General features: G+C 34.7%; 1 protein-coding gene across 1 annotated transcript in view; it reads right to left on the reverse strand.

The window, feature by feature from the left end:
• LOC150087313 (E3 ubiquitin-protein ligase LRSAM1-like) overlaps nucleotides 1-13,797 on the reverse strand; it is a 533,929-nt gene that overhangs the window by 453,741 nt on the left and 66,391 nt on the right. The window lies entirely within an intron of this gene.

Genomic DNA, 13,797 nt, shown 5'->3' on the forward strand with positions numbered 1-13,797 from the left:
CAATTGCAAAGTGACCACTAGTTTGAATTCAGTTTCTAACAAGAAATCGCTGTATCATAAGGAGATGCAGAGAAATAGTAGTCCTGCACCGAAATCATTTGAAGGCCATCTGCATAGGAGGGGGGAGGTCCAAAGTAGCTTAATAAAAATCCTTTAAAAATGTAAGGTTAATTGTACTAAAATACAAAATATAGTAAACCGTGTTTGAGGGCAAGAATATACTTTTTTTGTTTTTTAAGGAAGACACCCTCTAAATGAATTAAAGGAGGGGAGTGGGGGACAATTCAAATTTCCATTATGGCATTGAGGAGAAATATACTGGGAGATCTTTACTGACCAATCTGATTAGCTACTATGAGATAATAACAAAAGAACTAGATGCAAAAATAAATGAAATAATTTATTAGATTTCAGTAAATCTTTTAATACTGTACCACATGAATGACTGTGTACAAATTGGAACAGTGCAGCATTAGGAACAAGTTACTATTAGGGATAAAGGGATGATTGAATGGTAGGAGACAAAGAGTACTTATTAATGGCTACTGCTATTCATGAACTAATTCCATGAGTGAGAACCACATGGTTTGAAATTTGCCTCCTTACTGATGTCAGCATATCAAGTTTAAAGCCTAAGTTTTCTGATGATTAAAAGGTGGGCAGGGTGGTTAATTATAGTAATCAGAGTATGCTACAGCAACAATCAATCAACAGTCATCATTCATGTATTAAGAATTTGCAGATAAAGGAACCATTAGGTGGCAGTGATCACAGTGTACTGATGTGGGATTTACTTAAAGATTTAATTACCATCAGGGGTAAAGGAAAGGGTTTTTGCTTCCGTAAAGGTGAGTACAGTGGTCTCCGACAGTTTTTAAATTCTGTACAGTGGGATTAACTGACAATGTTACCAACAGTAAATTGTAAGTGGGAAGCATTCAAGGAATTAATCGTGGAAGCTACTAAAAGTTTCATACCTATTAAGAAATATTGTTCAAGGTTTAGGCCTAAATGGTTATCTAATGAACTAATGAGACTCATAACAGAGAAGAAAAATGCATGGGATACATATAAATTATCAAGCGACTCAGAAGCCTATGGCAGATATAAGCTAGTCTGTAATCAGGTCACAAAGGAGGTTAGGCAGGCGAAGGCAGATTACGAGAAATCCTTGGCAAAAGATGCTAAGAAAAACAGCAAGGATTTCTTTACTTATATAAACTCTAAAAGGAAGGGGATGAATCTCATTGGTCCACTTGACATCGCTGGTTCGACTGTTGATGATCCTGCTCAGATAGCAAACAAACTGAATGAGTATTTTGCATCTACATTCACACATGAGGAATTATTAAGGTCTGAAAATGGCAGAAGGTTATCAAATTGTAGCAGGATACTTAATGATTTTGGAATAACTGAAAGCAAAGTGGAGGAGAAATTGTTGAAGTTAATCATAAGAAAGGCACCTGGGATGGATGGGATCTATTCAGTTATATTAAAGGAGGCGGCAAAGCAACTAAGCAAACCCTTAGCCATAATTATGAGAGCATCCTTGGATTCAGGGAAGGTCCCCACGGACTGGAGATGTGCAAATGTATCCTCAATTCACAAAGGGGGATCGAAGGGTGACACGAGTAATTACAGACCAGTTAGTTTAACTTCTGTTCAGGGTAAAATAATGGAATCACTGGTTAAAGATGCATTGCAGGATCATCTAGACAAGACTGCAGCAATAATTCAGACACAGCATGGGTTTGTTAAGGGAAAGTCTTGTCTGACAAATTTGATAGGATATTATGATGTGGTTACACAGGAACTGGATGCAAAAAATAATTTTGATATCATATATTTGGATTTCAGGAAAGCTTTTGACACTGTTGCACATGAAGAGCAGCACCCATTGATTACCACCCTCTGTCTTCTCCCACTTAACCATCCTTTTATCCATTGTCGCAACTTACCCTTAATACCATTCTGCTCCAATTTGTACAATATTGGAGCAGAATGGTATTACAATATTGGAGCAGAATGGTATTAAGGGTAAGTTTGGACAATGGATAAAAGGATGGTTAAGTGGGAGAAGACAGAGGGTGGTAATCAATGGGTGCTGCTCTTCATGGACTAATGTTATTAGTGGAGTCCCACAGAGTTCTGTGTTAGGTCCACTGTTGTTTTGTATATTTATCAATGATATTGATGAAGGTATATCAGGCTTAATGTCAAAGTTTGCAGATGATACAAAGGTTGGCAGGGTTGTTAATGACAGTAATGGCAGTGTGCTACTGCAACAGGATCTAGAAAATTTGGGCAGATGGGCTGAGAAGTGGCAACTGAAGTTTAACCTTTACAAATGCAAAGTACTGCATATGAGTTGAAGTAACCCCAGAGAAACGTACCAACTGTGTGGTACTACGCTTATGGTGGTAGAAAATGAAAAAGACCTGGGAGTAATTGTGCAGCCAGATATGAAGTTTTCTGAGCAATGCAGACAGGCTGCCAGGGCAGGCCATGGGGTTTTGTCAATGATATATAGGAATTTTGCTAGCAGGGAGAAGGAGGTGATTGTCCCTCTGTATAAGGCAATGGTCAGGCCACGCCTTGAGTACTGTGTACAGGTCTGGAGGCCTCATTAATTTAATAAGGATATAGATTTACTTGAGCGTTAGTTAGTTAGTTATTTCGTTTTTAGGAGCATTAGCAACTAAGGCCATATTGCTCCGGGATATGCGGTGGTCATTCCCTGACCTTTCCACATCCTCCGTATTTGGTGGTGACGGGCTCGAACCCCAGTCTAATCAAGAAGCGTGTGCTACGCACTGCTGCTCCTTCCCACCTGTCTACAGAGGCACCAGACTTGAGCGTGTACAGAGAAGGGCAACAAGATTGGTGAGGGGAATGAAGGGATCCTCTTACCAAGAGAGGCTTAAGTTCTGCAAATTGCAGTAGCTGGAGACTAGGCACCTGCATAGTGATCTGATTGAGGTATATAAGGCCTTGAATGGGTTGAGCACGCTGAATTCTGATGGGATCCTTCCACTTGTTCAGATTATGTACCTTAGGGGGCATAAATTCAAATTAAGAAAAGACAGATGTAGAATAGATGTGCGGAAATTTGCCTTTAGCCAGCGGGTGGTTAATTGCTGGAACAAACTTCCATCTGTCGTTGTGGAAGTTGACAGGTTAAATAAATTTAAGGAGGAACTGGACAGGCATTTGGAGGGAATGGTGTGATTTTTTTATTATATTTATTTTTTTTTTGGCTGATGCTGCATAAGCTCATACAGTTGCTTTCTTGCATCACATGCCACCACCACTACTACTACTACAACAAGACCTGGGTTAAATTAAACATATGGGTTGAAAACTGAGATTTAACATTTATAAATGCAAGGACAGTAACATAACATTTGTGTGATACCATACTAAAGGCAGTGGGAGTTTGTTTTGTTTTGTTATTTGGTTTTTAGGAGCATTAGCAACTAAGGCCATATTGGTCCGGGATATGCGGTGGTCATTCCCTGACCTTTCCGCATCCTCTGTATTTGGTGATGACGGGCTCGAACCCTGGTCTAATCAAGAAGCGTGTGTAATGCACTGCTGCTCCTTCCCACCTGGCTACGGAGGCGCCGGCAGTGGGAGAATGAAAAACCTAAGGGTAATCATACAGATCAATGTGTAGTTGTCTGAGCCAAGACCTTCAACTGAATGCAAATGCTAACATAAATAAATGAATGCATATGCTAACTTCTATACAAAATTTGCCTTAACCCTGCAGTGGTAGCACCAAGTTGTAACAAAAATGGTAGTGAAAAACCTCACAGATCTAAACTTTACTTTAAATTTCTGGAAAAAACTTATGGTTTTTTTTTTATTCTGTTTGGAGTATATCAATATCTGATCTTTTAATAAACTGAAATACATATTTTATGCATTTTTTTTAGTTTTTCATAAAAAAATAAATATGTAAAAAACTGTGTTTTTTGCACTTTTATTTAAAAATAATAATTCTGCTGAAAATTAAAAAAATAACATTACAGGCACAAAACTAAGATGAAAATGTTAGTCTCTTTTATGTCACCATAGCCAAGTGGTCAGGAGCGGGAGTGCACTAGCACACGCTCTTTGAATAGACTGAGGTTTAAGCCCCTGACTGTTAAATATGGTCGATCTGCCAACCCGCACTGGACCAGCGTGGCAGATTATGGTCCATTTCCCTCAACACGAATTGTTGAGGAGGCTTCCATCCAGCAGTAGGTTGATAATGGCTGCAGTTTACCTTTTTCTTTTGTTCCCGTTTAAAAAAACTGTTAAACGCATGAAATTTCAAACATGTGCATGCACATATATTTCTGCTTATTATTTTGTATAAAGTTTTCAAAAACATTTTAAAATGCATATATAACACATACACAATCTGCTTTGTATCCAGGTATCATCGTAAGGGGGACATTACAAACAGGTTTTTGAGTGGTTTTTTTTAGACATGTCTCCAAACAGGCCTATCAGGTTGGGAAAATTCATGGTGAAAAATTATGCTTCACACCAACCAGTAATTAAATAAAATGGTAGTTTTACTGCAAACTAAAATACATGAACTAGATAAAACTGGTAAAAACAGATGTATTTACAATAAATATGAAAAGACAGTTAAAATAAAATGAAATGACGGTTAAAATATGACTAAAATGGAAGTTAAAATAATAATAAAATATAATAGTAATGAAAGCGCTAAAAATTGTAGCTTTTGGAGACAACAGACTCCTTTCTCAACAGTGTGCTTCTGTTGTACAACAAAATCCTTAAATAGCAGGCTCATGACACTCATCACATGGTTCCACAGGAATATGGTTGGAATTTCCCACCTGCGTACTGGAATGAGAAATGGCTCGGGAGCGTGCCAATAAAAACCGATCATCTCCTTCAAGAATGACGGCTTCAAGGAGGGGTGCATACGGACACCCCTATCCCTGTTGGTGTTACCGCTAGCCGCCCCGATGTGCAAGCTCTCAAGCCATTTACGGTCCCAGAACCCATGAGCCTGGTCAGTGATGACCGCAGCTTCAGGGGAGATCTGGTGTTGCTTCTCCCAAAAATGTTCCGCCACAGCAGACTTCGCATAATTTGCCATTCTTATAGCACTCATGTGCTCACCCAGACGTTCTTTGAGTCGTCGCCCCGTCTCACCAACATAACAAACCCCACAATCCGGGCACTTAATTTCATATAATTTTTTTAGACAGACCTAGGAACACTTATATGCACAGTTCAGGAGGGCATATTCCCCTGCACACTATTATTTACTTCCATTTCCAAATTTGGAGCACCATGAATTGTGTAAAATTTTAATGTTGTTAACTCTGTACCCCCTAGTGAATATTACCGTTTGTGTTTTCATAGTGCATTAAAAATTATTGCATGCAAACTACACATTGCAAAGTATATTTTTTGTCACAGTTTATTTTAAACGGTTTATACATACTGTATACACAAATGTATGTATAAATTATATATATATATTAGTGACTTATAAATTTTTTTATATCTGACTTCTTGCATTATCATGTTTCCATACACAGGCCCCCCCGGCTTACATAATACTCGACTTGAGGAAATTTGACTTTACTTAAGTTTTTTCCAGCCGGTGCAAACTAAAAAAAATGGTGGAAATATATTTTGCATCCCATAGAAATAAACGGAAGAATTGTGAAAATATAATGTGAACCCAATAACACATTGTGTTTTTTTTTTTTTTTTTTTTTTTTTGGTAATTCGTTCCAAGACCTCGGAAGTTGAAATATTCGCTATTTATCTCCCTAAAAGGTCATTTTTATAATGGAAATTGCACTATACTTTCATCATTATCATATGTTCCATTATAAGAATCAATTTGAATGCCTTTGTGATATTTTTCTAAAACATATTATAGAATTTTATTTTTATAAAACAATTTGCACTTTCCAGTTTATTGGGCTTTTCTGTTAGCACAATCTATTATAAACAGGTAGTAAATTCGATCTTATTGCATTTGCAATAATACTAATAACTGGAATTCTATGAGTTTTTACGTTACGGTATTATGGTGAAATGAGTTCCCCTTCACTGAAATCTTCAATCATATAAAAAACATAAATAAATTTTCAGAATCTTCTCTTCATTCCTATTTACTTATTGCCAGTGTTTTTTTTTGGGACGGTACGCAACGGTATGGCGTACCAGCACCTTTATTAACAGTGACGTGTGACATTTAGATGCAGCACACTTCAAAATTTGTAATATTCCATATATTTTTTACAAATGTTTATCCACTATTCAAAAAAGCTTAAAGTTATTTAACTAAATTTGTAATTTTCACTGTCTATTGTTAAGATATTTTCTATATAAAACTTTATAACCATTTTTAGAATTCTAAATTACTCAGCTGGACATCTGTTTAATGAACTCCTTTTATAACGAATTTGAATTCCCCTTGGAAGGTACATTCAAAATAGTTTCCGTTGAGTGAAGGAAATTTTCATATAGTGAACAGATTAGAATAGACTTAATTTGGTACACATAGTTCGCATTTCTGGCCTTTAAGCAATTAGTGCTGCTGCACGAATTAAGAGAGCTAATGGGATTACCATTCTACAAATTTGTGGTAATCGTAAAACCTATCTGACCACCTGTCCCGCATACGGAGAAGTAGCACTGGTCAACAGTGAACAGATCAAGGGGTATTCCCGATGGTGACAATGGGCTGTGGTCAACCTTCTACTGCAGTGGTATCCAACCTTTTCCAGTACAGGGGCCATATTCAAAAAAATTCAAAGTTAGATTTATTTCATGGACCGCACTGAGTGTTTTGAGAAAAATTGGCATGTTACATTTTCCATATCTCAATACATGTAAAACAGTAAAAGTGAAATTGAAAATATTAAAAAATTTTATTAAGTACAATGCACAATTACATTTACTGAACAAAACATTAAATGAGTTTTTTTTTTTTTTTTTGATAATTAACAAAATTTAAAATGCTATTTTAGTTCACTTTCCGGGCGGGCCATAGGTTGGACACCGCTGTGAATTAATTAGGAGAGAGTGATTTTCTTTTACCCCTACAAATAATCATCCATTGTTTCATGGAAGTGCGTTATCCACAGTTTTCCATAAATTTTCTTTATCTCTGTTTACATGGTCACAGCCTGAATATCCGAATGACACCGACATTTTGTACAGTTTTAAAAAATTCAAATTTAACTAGTTCAAAGAACTAGTGACAATATCAATGATGGGATAAGGAAAATGAGGACAACAAAGGTATTGAACCTTCTAAACATGAAATGTTGGTATTTGGCGAAAATTAAGTTAGAAAATTGTCAATTAGGTTACAGTTAAATGAAAGAGATACAATTTGTGGATTTCGGGAATACCTAATTGAAAAGATGGTTTCGGAAGAATTGAAGCATTTGATGAATGCTCTGATATGATACTAATTTCATAAAACGAATGTGAATGAGGATTTTCGTAAATGAATCTGATCATCAGTCCAACCAGAGCTTCGTTGATGACAAAAACGATTTCTTCACTATTTCTTAAAATTGTAGGCCCACTGCTTCGATCCAGCAAAATATGTCGATTCGTGGCTGCTTCGGAAACATCATTCAGCAACCGACACAAACAGTAAGAAAAGAAGTCGGCATAGTGTCGGATGAAAACTTAATAAAAATTTGGAATACTCCACAAAAACTTTATTATGAATTGTTTTTTTACTTACATTTTATACATTTTTCTTATTTTTTTTATATACTTGAATAATAAATTTATGCTTAATAAACTGTGTTAATATACTTAATTTGATCGTATGTATAGCTTAGCTTAATTTTCAGCACACACCTCATAGTAATCCGCTTAGCTGGTGGAGAGTTTTACCACATACATAGTGGTTATAGGATTCTAATAACTTACAGGGATTATGGGTTTAAAATTAAGTTATGGGCTATAAATTTTATTTTATTTTTTTTCTAAGAAAGGAAAGTGCACCTCCCATTCTATGGTTGCCTAATTAAATTAAATTAAATTAAGAAAAATAGAAGCTAATAGCCACGCACGAGCAACTTTCAAAATTTGTCCTCAGTTAGCTATAGTGGGGGGGGAAAGAGAGCGCGTTTGTGTTATATACGGGTTGGGTTCCCGAAATGCATTTCAGTGCACGTGGAAACTTAATATGTGCTAAATTCCAAATGGGGGTGAAATTGGCGGGAATCTTTTTGTTTAACACGTTGAGTGATGTATGGCGCTTAAACCATTTGATGACGAGGGCTTCGTTAAAAAAAAAAAAAAAATTTATAGCCCATAACTTAGTTTTAAACCCATAATCCCTGTAAGTTATTAGAATCCTATAACCACTATGTATGTGGTAAAACTCTCCACCAGCTAAGCGGATTACTATGAGGTGAGTGCTGAAAATTAAGCTAAGCTATAAATACGATCTAGTTATTACATTACAGCACATAAGGACTCCTTAAAAAATCAAGAGTATACTTAATTTGTTGTTCTTATTCCAAACACATACATATACATACATTTACCACATACATAGTGGTTATAGGATTCTAATAACTTACAGGGATTATGGGTTTGTTTAAAATTAAGTTATGGGCTATATATGTTTAAAATTAAGTTATGGGCTATAAATTTTATTTTATTTTTTTTCTAAGAAAGGAAAGTGCAAGAAAGGAAAGGAAAGAAAAGTACTCTAAAAAAAAAAATTTTTAGAGTACTTTTCATATCCTTTTAATTTAAAATTTTTCCTGATAGCAAAGAATGAGTACCAGCATCTATTTTTTTTACAAAAAAAGCACTGCTTATTGCAATGGTGAAAGGAAAGTGCCCAACGGAAAGTGCAAGTGGTGGCAGTGCTAGGAAATTAAAAAAATAGATTTAGAAATGAAGATGATTAAGAAGTACGAAGCAGGACAAAGTTTGTCATTTATTGCACAGAATTAGGTCTCACTGTTTCGACAGTGAATACTATTTCAAAGGACAGTGCGCGTATAAAAGAACATGTTAAAGGATCAATGCATTTAAGATCAACAGTGATCACATAACAGCGTTCAGGTGCTATATCAAAGGTGGAAAAGCAATAATAATATGGATGGAAAATCAGATTCAGAAGTAGTGCCTCTAAGTCTAATGGTCATTCAAGCAAAAGCAACAAGTATTTACGAAGACATTAAGGATAAGTACGGCAAACCCCAAACCAAGTTCATGGCAAGCAACAGGTGGTTTAATAAGTTCAAGCATTACGCTGGTTTCCAAAACATTAAAGTATGCAGTAAAGTCACCAGTGTCAATTCTGCAGCTGCAGAGAAATTTTGTGATGTGCTGGAAAAAACTCCTTCTAAATCTCCACAGCTATCAACTTCCGCAGTGGCTTTACTTATCAGCTGGAGAGTTAATTCTGGCAACGATGCTTGAAAGATAAAACTTGCTGACATTATGCCTGTCTCCTCTCTCTTTTTGTACTTTTATAATTTTGTGCACTTTCGAAATTTTTTTCCTGTGCATGAGATAAAAAAATTGAATAAATAATTCTATTTACATGTTCGCCGAACATTTCTTTTTTGCTTCAATCAAATTTGTGAGTGCTACATAAGCATTTAATGAAATTCTGACTTGCATAGGGTATAAAAGAGAGAAGAAAACACTTAGCTTAGAGAAACATCCAGCTGAATGGAAATCATGGGAAAAAACTCAATAAAATATATTCAGCACACTCTGAAACAAGAAAAATTATAAAAAACTTTTGCAGAAACAACTCCCCTGTGAATAAATCACATTTTATATTGTTTTACATAAACAGTCATATATCACTTCAAGACTAAATATTTCTCAAGCTAGACAAAAAGTAGCAGACACAGCTAGCAACAAGCACATGAGAAATATTTCATAATGAAGAAATGTGATTCCCATGCTACTGCAAAATAAGGTTGTAACAAATGTGGTGGCACTATACCTGACAAGTATTCTTACATTAAAACTGTGAGAAAACAATAAAAAAAATATTTTAATAGTAATAATTCAAAAACCATACAATTAAAACTGCTTATATTTATAAATTTTTCCTTCCGACCAACAATTAACACAGGCTCATTATTTCTGAAGTAGACCTCACAGGTAAAGCACTACCATTGAAGAGTTAAAACTGTATAACTTCTTTTAAAGACTAATTAAAAATCCTTTAATTTAACTGAAATGGAATTTGTCTTTCTGTTAATCAATAACAATGCTGAAACAAATGCATTTTCTAAAGGGATATTAGACATGAATATTTGCACTTTAGCTCATATGCATGAGAAACCAAAGGGTCACAGGAACAGTTGAATCAATTATAATTCAGAAATACTTAAACTTACTAAACAAATAAATATGGTAAATTTATTCTGTCAGTGGTAATAATAATAATGTCAATGGTTGCAGGTCAACTAACAAGGCCTACTTTCTTTCTTTGTAATTTTTGGAAAATGTTTTGGGTTGTTTTGAATTTGGCTTGAACAATGCTAATATTTCATATTTTGTTAATGGAATGCAGTACTTATCGTAGGTACTTTTTAGGTTTCATAAAAAATTATAAATAATTTAAAAACACACTATGAGTTTTCACCTTTAATTTTCAAAAAATATTTATATATTAATTTTGCTGACAATTGTAAAAAAAAATGTTTTAAGACAAAGTGGAAACAGTCTCTTTTTCTCTTCCATTTTCAAATTTAAAAGACTTAAGTGTGCAAAATTTCATATACCCATGTACACATACACTCCAGCTTAAAAGGAATGACATTTCATTTTATTTTAATTTCAAAGTTTTTATCAATATAGGACCAACTTGTTTAGCAATTTTTATTAAAATATTTTCTATTATATATAAAAATAAAAATTGAAATAATATTTAAGAAATATTTAGGAAATTTCCATAATATTCAAGAATAATCCATAAAGGTGTAGAAGTCTCCTGAATGCAGTAGAACACTGTAAAAGATTCTTGAATGTTGTAGATGATTCTAGAAAGTGGGAATATTGTTTCAGTATTATAGAACATTGTAGATGATTCTAAAGTGTTTTGCAATAATATAAATCGAGGAGTAAGAGTTGTAATTTATAAAATCGAACACCTGTTCATTCAGAAAGAGTTTTGGCGTAAGTTTTGTGTGTGATAAACATGGCAAGAAATAAGGAACTGAGTGTTGAAAAAAGAAGTGTTATTATAACTCTGTATAAAGTTATACAGGAACGAATATTTTAAAACGTAAGAAATGTATTCATTGGGGGCTATGACTGTGAATCAGCATGTAAATATGTTTATGGTAAGGAAACGTATTCTTTATAGTTTGGGAGAAAATTATTTTAAAATATATAAGCATAATTAATTAGAAATATTGGACATTAATTGGACATTGAAGAAGAAAGAAGAGGGATAATAGCATCACCTTAGGAATAAATTCATTGACTGTAGATATAATAACTACCGGTGTGAATATAATGAATAATATATATATCCGTTTATATACATAGACAACCTCTGGAAACCAGGCGAAAACCAGTGGTAATCAGCCTTCTGCACTAAGTGGGACTCTGCTGTAGTCACCATTCCTCTTCAAGAGCACATCTCGTTGAGTGCATGATGACTCTTCCTATGATTAAAGCTGACCCCTTTCAAAATCGGCCATGTGGTAGGCAATGGCATACCACCACATTGTTTGATGCCTGGTTTCTTGCGTCCGTTTTACATGTCCTTACCATATTAAACGCTTTTCTTTGACAGTGTCAATAATATTCTTTTTCACTTCCATTTTCTCTCTTATGTCTTCATTCCATTTTCTGTCTCTTCTAGAAGTTCTTGCTGAGCATTTCCAAAAATCCATTTCTGTGGAGAGTAATTTGTTTTCCCTTCGCCTATTCAACGTCCAGGTTTCCACTCCATATGTACAATCATTTGAAATATGAGTTTTTTTGTTTTATTTAGAATATTTCTGCTCCATAGAACAGAATTTAACATGCCAATAGCCTTTCTGCTGTCTGCAATTCTCTTATTGATCTCTCCTTGGGATGATCCATCACTTTGTAAGATTGATCCTAAATATTTGAATTTATCGACTTTGATTTTACAACCTTCAATATTTAGAATGTATCCTGATCCTGAAGACAACATTTCAGCTTTGCTAAAATTGATTTTTAGACCCCATCATTTATATTTCTCAAACAACTGACGACATGCATAGTCTGCATCTTCTAAGTCTTGTACTCTCACCACCTGATCGTCTGCAAAAAAGTAAATTGTGAATATAGATGTTCGTATTGATCGGCAATCTCATTTTATTACATTGTTTTGTCCAGGATCTGGACTAAACAAAAGCAGATGTTGATATAAATTTTGAAAAGTGTTGGTGACATGCAACAGCCTTTTAATAAGACTTTTGAAGTGTGGAATTCAGGTGACAAAGCTGATCCTACTTTAATTCTGCATCTATTATTCCTGTAAATTGTCTTAATAATGTTAATCAATAATACCACTCTTATACCATGTGAAATTAATAATACAGTTTATTAAGCTATTTGCCTAAACTACTATATATTAAGGCAACATTTCAGGTATCTTACCCATGCCCATCATCAGACTGTGCTGCTGACAAACTCCTCTTGCCAATGCTCCTAGAAACCCCTTGAATGCACATCAGGTTTCTGGGAGCATCAGCAAGAGGAGCCTGTGAGCAGCACGGTCTGATGATGGGTATTGGTAAGATTCCTGAAACATTACTTTAATGTATAGTAGTTTAGGCGAATAGCTTAATAAACTATATTATTTATTTCATGTGGTATTATTTTGTTAATAATAATCTTAATACTGGACTATATAGACAGGAGTGCTTTTATACTTCAGTCACAACATGGGTTTGTTAAAGTTGGAATCTTGTCTGACCAATTTGATTGGATATGATGATGCAGTGACAAAATGATTATATTATTAATATTATATTATTAAATCTTCGTATGGCACCCCTATACAGTGTTATCCCTGTAAAGCATCAATCAATATTTGTGAACTAATTTCCTTAAATGAGGGGAATCCCTCACTAAAGCACCATCCTTGCAATCCACCATACCTGTGAATTACTAAATGGTTTTTCATTGCAAATGAATCCGATTTAACACCAAACCTGCATACCAAAGTCCCCCGTCCTTTTATTTGCAGGATACAGTCAGCAAGGGAAATTTTTCAATCATTTTTGGCCATGGTAATAAGAAAGTGAACTCAGGGAATTCCCTATGATTCTGTTACATAGCCATTTTGGAGTTCGCCTGTGAACGCGGTAGCGAACAAATGTGCACAAGTGTAGATCCACTTAATTGGTGTACAGCGGAGACAACTGGATCGCGATCGTTATAGTTTTGGATATTTCAACGTTTTTAATATGGACTCCTGGATCATTAAGTAGTTTTATTCAAGTAAGCTTATTATTAGTAGTTGTTTTTACATATTGTTGGACTTTCGAACGCGTTTTTGAACTGTGAGATCGGTATGGCAGTGGCAGTACCAATCCTACTGTAGAAAATCATTTTTTTGAAACCACTCAGGAGTTCAATAATGCCCAAAATAATGTGGTTAAAGCTAATTTTTAAGTTAAAAATTAGCTTTAACCACATTATTTTGGGCTGACAATGCAAATATGACACCGAATTAAAACTATTTTTAGTTTTTTGAGCACTTTCTTTGTTATTGACCTTAAAACAGCCGAAAATACCGATTTTCCACCAAAACGGAAA

This window comes from Mastigoproctus giganteus, chromosome 4 (genome assembly GCF_048544385.1).
Source record: "Mastigoproctus giganteus isolate SK-2022 chromosome 4, ASM4854438v1, whole genome shotgun sequence".
Classification (NCBI taxonomy): domain Eukaryota; kingdom Metazoa; phylum Arthropoda; class Arachnida; order Uropygi; family Thelyphonidae; genus Mastigoproctus; species Mastigoproctus giganteus.